The sequence below is a fragment of the Halyomorpha halys genome, unplaced genomic scaffold (genome assembly GCF_000696795.3).
Source record: "Halyomorpha halys isolate HHAL.00 unplaced genomic scaffold, Hhal_1.1 Scaffold54.1, whole genome shotgun sequence".
Lineage (NCBI taxonomy): Eukaryota > Metazoa > Arthropoda > Insecta > Hemiptera > Pentatomidae > Halyomorpha > Halyomorpha halys.
Window position 1 is genome coordinate 1,745,881 of NW_027108734.1, and position 6,610 is coordinate 1,752,490.

Consider the following 6,610-nt stretch of genomic DNA (forward strand, 5'->3'; position numbering starts at 1 on the left):
ACTAGAACTCGGAATCGAGAACGTGATGTTTACTTGTATTTATACATAAATCATATATATGTATTATACCCACCAAAAATATTATTCCCTTGTATATTTTTTTTTCACAAAACACTTTATAGATGAATATTTCAATTTATAAATAAATATTATTATTGTACATAAAAGATTTATTGATTTATATTTGATTGTCTTGTTGTATTTCTATGTTTCAAAAACTTTCTATGTTATTTATTAGTCAATTTCGTCATGAAGAGGTAGTTAAACATTGTGATATTTTTTCTGTCGAATCCAGTTTTTCCTCCAAATCAAATAATTAATCAAAATTATTTCAATATTAGTTACATCCTTCTATATTCGGTCTCCTATTTGGTGTAACTTATGTGTATTATGAAAATAACTTGTAGAAAGTATAACTATGATCTCTTCTTTCTATCCTAGAAAAAATGTATGTATTATATTAAAATAATTTAAAAAAAAAAAAAAAAAATGTGCATTCTTTTCACGAAGCACTTTGTTGTACCTTCTAAATACTCATGTATAGTATAAAAAAGATATTTGTCTATCTAAGTTTGTTACAAATCTGCATAAATGTGTGTAACATATTCCTAGCAAATATATAAATATATATATATATAGTTGATGTTCAACATTTTGAAAAAAATATATATACGGTTCTAGTTGTATTATGTTGCATTGTAAATAAAACCTCCTCTCCTTTACCCAATCAATTGTAAATGTAAGAAAATTAAAATAAAAAAAAATTATAATATAATAAATCTTTAATATTCATCCAGTTGTTTTTATTATACTCACACCCAGATATTATTATAATGGACACAAATGACAAGGTTTATAAAAAACAAGAATGAATTAATAATACTATTTATGTAATTTAATTTAAAATTTATTATAAAGTAATAGAATTGATTGAAAAAAAAAATCATTAAGTTCATTATACAGTAACCGTCGGGTTACTGAAGATTGAGCAGTTAGAATGGATACTGATGCCCTCTAGCGGTCAATACAGAAACTACTTGCTCCTAGGCTTAACTCCCATTTCATACTTTTATATATGAAAGGAATACCATAAGAATAATATTTTTTAAATTAATTAACTATAATTATACATTTTATATATAATTGATATTAAAAAAAATATATCAGTAAAATTATGTATTTGAAGTATCTAAATTTAATACAACAGGAAATGCTGGATAAGCTGAACATTGGTCAATTCATAAACTTAAAATTAAAAAAAGTCAAGTTATATTTTCCTTAAGTTCCGAAATTGAATTTTAGATAATTTAATCTCCAAAAATGTTTTACAATTATTAGTAAAATTATTCTCAACATGTTTCAATAAATAATTATTTACAAGCTATCGATTATCACATGATGTATATTTTCATTATAAACCATAATAAATTAAATTAACTAATCCTTAGAATTAAACAGCACTCACAACTGAATGGGTATTATAAAAATTAAGCTAGATTTTTTGTTATGATTAACCAATTTCAAGAGTTATTGAAAGAATAGGTGTAAAAAAAAAAAAAAATAATACACAACGTTTTTGAAAAAGGGTGTGAGATTATTTTCCCCTCACTATACAATTATAAAAATTTGATTTTTATATATGTACAATTACAGGCAGGACAGATAATTTAAGACTAAAATTGAAAAAAAAAACCAGATTATTTTAGCAAAGTTTTGAAATTATTAACTTATTACAGAGATTAAAAACAAATGTAAAAATAATAATAAGTAATTTTAACTGTTATGCTAATTATTTTTAGCTGGTTTTAAGTTCCAAAATTTCTCCACTTCGAATCTGCTTTACAACATATAAGTTTATAGTAGTTTTCCTAATTTTATTTAATTTTCCCCTGGGTATTAATATAAAATACCTGGTTTTAAAGGTTGGAGAGTAACAAAAAATTTTCCTCTATATCAGATTTATGGCTTAAAGTAACATTAAAAAGTTTTCTGAAGAACATTGGTTATAAAAAAAATGAACGACTCTAAGTTTTACAAGATAATCGGGATCGTCATGAGACACAGTATAGAGATATGAAACTTGTGTGATAGGAATATAATTATAATAAAATGAGGTTTTTAATATTAAAAAAAAAAAAAACCCTTATTTCCAAATATTGAAGAATGAACATCTTGAAATTTCATTTCGGCAAATAAAATAAAAGCTACCATAGCTATGAAGATAATTACTATGAACTTAGTGCAATTAAGGAACTCCAAGAGAGCTCTATAAGTCCAATACGTACGTTCTGAGAAATAAGAAGTTAACCAAATAAAAGTTTTTTTTGCAAACCTGTTATTCCACGAATTATAATAAATAAAACGATCATTAAATTATTAATTGTTTAATTCATAAATATGTTTTAAAAATATAATCTAATAGCATTTTCCATGACATTTGCTAAAATAAATTCACGGAATATTGATTTTTTGTTTTATTGGAAAAAATGAAGGCTTTTGAGAAAAAGTGTCTACAGAAGAATTAGATATAAAAATGTTGATTTTTGAAAAAATTGTCTCGGAAACTATTGAACTTGAAGCGCACTTGGTAAATGAACTCATTATTGATTATTTCGGTAAGCATGACAGTTTCCAAGATATTTGCCAAAATAAATTTGAAACGTGTTGATTTCTCATTATTTGGAAAAAAAAATGTTAGTTTTAGAAACATAGTAACTATGGAAATATTGAACGTAATGAGTTCAATTAGAGCTAAATTTTTCGCAAATGTATTGTATGTTAAAAAAGGTTCTATAATTATTTTCGTAAGGTAGTTTATCATGACGAAGAACGAAAACTAAGCCATAATTTTATGTTTTTCATTAATTAAATTAAGTTCCTTACCTTAAATAAAAAATTATTATATACTATGCTGATCAAATAAATTTTGACATACGGAATTGAGTTCTGAGGCTCTACCAAACCATCCCATTCCTCTCGTATACAATCCATACAATCCAAAATCCTCCGTGAAATCCTTGATGCTCCTTATTACGTCAAGAATAAACTCATCCACAAAGACCTTAACATCTCTTTCGTTGCAGATTTGGCCCGAAATAGATATGCGTCTTTCCATTCTAGATACCTTACCCATCCTGACCCATTAGTTCATAATCTCTCATTCCTAACAATCCCTGATAATCCTCCAAGACCTCTGAAAAGAATATGGCCACGGGGCCTTCTAATATAAATTAATATTTGAAGTACCACCATTAGGTGGTTCCTTCCCAATATTTTCAAGTGCTTGAAACATTCTTCATATTCTTATTGTATTTTTGTTCAGTTGTAAATTACAATAAATAAATTTAAAAAATAATAATAATAAATAAACAAAAAAAATCATTAATATGTGTTCTGGTATATTTTTTGTTTTGTTAAAAATAATAAAAATGCCTAAAAGTCAGAGAGTTTGGGAATTTGGATTGTTTTCAATAAAAATTTATTTTTAAACAAAAATAAAAATAAGATAAAAAGAGATAATTGAAGAATCGATTCCTAAAAAGGAGTGAATCGTCGGGACTCGGTTCATCGAAACTACAATAGGGGTATTCATGATCTTTGGTTTAACATGTTAAAGCGTGTTAAATGGAAAAACTCAAGTTAAATCGAAAAAAATTGCCTTCTTTTACCGTGGTAAAACGAAATAACATTTAACATGGCTGAGAGTCTGTTACTTGGTCTGTTAAATGGAGAATGACGTCACACAATAGACTAGTTGAGATCGCCGCCATTTCTGTTGTTGTGACAGCTCAGTTCTTTCGTGTGTTTGTGGTATTCATATCCCTGTTATTAAACCAGAATGGATAATTTTAATGATACATTTGAGAAAAAACCAGTAAAAAAAACAATGTAATTTCATTCTACTATCTGAAAATTTGAAAACGCTCGCCAGATAAAAATCTCACTATATGAACCATGTAATTATTCTTAAGGGATATATGTCCCAGAATAAAGTTATTTTTTCATTTCATTTCATAAGCTAAACTTTCACACAAATTCCACTTTTCACTCACTCTAGGCATGTTGTAATTAATTACTTAAATCAAAACTGAAGTAAACAATAACATGAGGGTCTGGAAGGAAAGTTATAAACATAAAGGCTTATACAAGTTGCTGAGAAAATCCGCTAAGGGCTCTTATGCATTTAACGTTTAACATGACTTCAAATAGGGCTGCTCACAATCTTATAGTTATAGCATTTAACATGGTAAAACATTTAACATTTAACACAACATCATGAATACCCCTAATGTATATTCTTCCAGGTGCTTAAGCTGAAATCAGTGGTAAAGTTCAAGACTATACAGATCTTTCCAGGAGCCATATTACATTCTTCGGGACAATGATAATAGCGGTAACAGAAGATGATGGTCCAATAACAAAAAGGCAGTGCTCTGAAGAAGTATAATAGCCGGTACTGAGGCGATAAATAAGAACAAACCCGTAAAAGTGTGGCTGCTGGTGGGCAATTAGACGTTAGAGCCGGGTATTGGGTATTGTGTAGTGGGTAGTGGGTAGTGGGTAGTGGGTATTGGGTATTAGGTACCCCGGCTCAGCTGAATTATGAAGATTACTGGGTTCCATGTCACTCCCACTAGCGCTACGACTTCGGTCAGCTGTTCTTTATTAATAACTCCATAGTCTTCCTGTGGCAGTTAGCCGCCGAAAAAAAGATGGACAAAAAATACAATTCCAGTAGGGATCTCGAACACGCTTACCTACAGTTGGTGAGTGTGGTTGTTCGGTATCGATTTTTGATGGGCCATTATTCTTATTCTAAATACGGTAAATAAACGAGATATTGCAAGACAATACCTTCATGGAACATTCATATTGCAATTCTTAGAGAAGTCTTTACATTTTTGCTAAACAATGGCAAGCGTCTGGACGGGTAAGTTTGCCTGAATTTGTTGCCGATCTTTTATAGTACAAGAGCCCAAGAGGAAAAAAAAACCAGTTATCTCACCCCAATTTTTGATTACTTTAATGAAAACTATGTATAATTAATAGTCAAAATTGATGAGTCTGCGAAGTATAGGTAGGGGGCATAAAAAATGGCGGCTGTTTAAAAACCTTAAAAAAACACTACTTTTTCATTCGGAGCTCAATATCTTAAAAACTAACAACACTAGAAAATCTAAGCAAACATTATTTAAAGAAGAGTAAATTTGCTAAAATATGAGCCCTAATAGAGTTATTTACGTTAAATATTTTTCGAGATATAAATTTTTAAAGAGCAACATTTCATGAATGAAAGATCAGTTAGTGAATTTATTTTGAAAAATTTATATCTCAAAAACCATTTGACGTACAGATGTCTAATAGCACTCAAATTAAAGGTAATTTAATAAGCTATAAAGCAGTTTATGATGTTTAACTTCCTAGGAGTAATAGTTTACATGAAATTTGCTAAAATAAATTGATTTATAGTTGTTCGGACAAATTTTCATTTGCCAAATTTATTTTCATATGTGAATATCATGAAAACTACTACCCCTACGAAGATAAGTGTCATGAACTACTTTATAGAAAATTAAATTTCCTTTATTTTCAGTGTTAGCAGACATATGTGCGTTTTATGGATCTAGAGATATATTTGTTCAAAAATTCAACATTTTATACGAACAACTAAAAATTAACATTTTGTGACTTTATTTTGTCAAATATTATAAAAAGTACTACTCCTACAAAAATAAACATAATTAAGTATTTTGTAGTGAATTTAACTAGCTTTAATTTGAGTGCTAATAGACATCTGTACGTCGCATAGTGCTTGAGATATAGATTTCTCAAAATAAATTAACTAACTACTAATCTTTCAGTAGATTTTTAAGAAATTTTGCTTTTTAAATAGCTATATCTCGAGAACTATTGGACGTAAATAGCTCTTTTAGGGCTAACATTTCAGCAAATTTACTCTTCTTTAAATAATGTTCTCTTAGATTTTCTAGTGTTGTTGTTAGTTTTTAAGATATAGAGCTCCGAATGAAAAATTAAGGTTTTGAAACAGCCGCCAATTTTTATGCCCCCTACCTATACTTGGCAGACTCATCAATTTTGACTAGTAAGTATAACCAGTTTTATTAAAGTAATAAACGATTGGGGTGAGATAAATGTCTTTTTTCTTTCCGGCTCTTGTACTAATAGGGGTGGTTTTTTTTGCACAAATCAAATGACAATTGTGCTCCATCCAGACACGTTTTTTCTAGAAGTGCCAACAGATGAATAGTTTTACTTTACGTGTTTTAATTCATTACAGAATTTCCCCAACCTTTGCATTCGATAATCAACTATTGTTTAAGGCTGTATATATCATATAATTTAGCAACTTTAATAAACAATAAGAGCCCTCAAATTCCGGAAGTATTTGATTACCTTAAGAAAACAAATATGTATGAATATATATAACAAATTATAATTTATTTACATCTTTATTACATCAATTAATATTGCTTACTGCTATCGAATTGTTTTTTATTTTCAATTATATTACTATATTTTGAGGCCGTGTAAATTGAATATTTTCTCTTTATGTACCATAATAAACATTGTTATTTTGATAATTGATAAT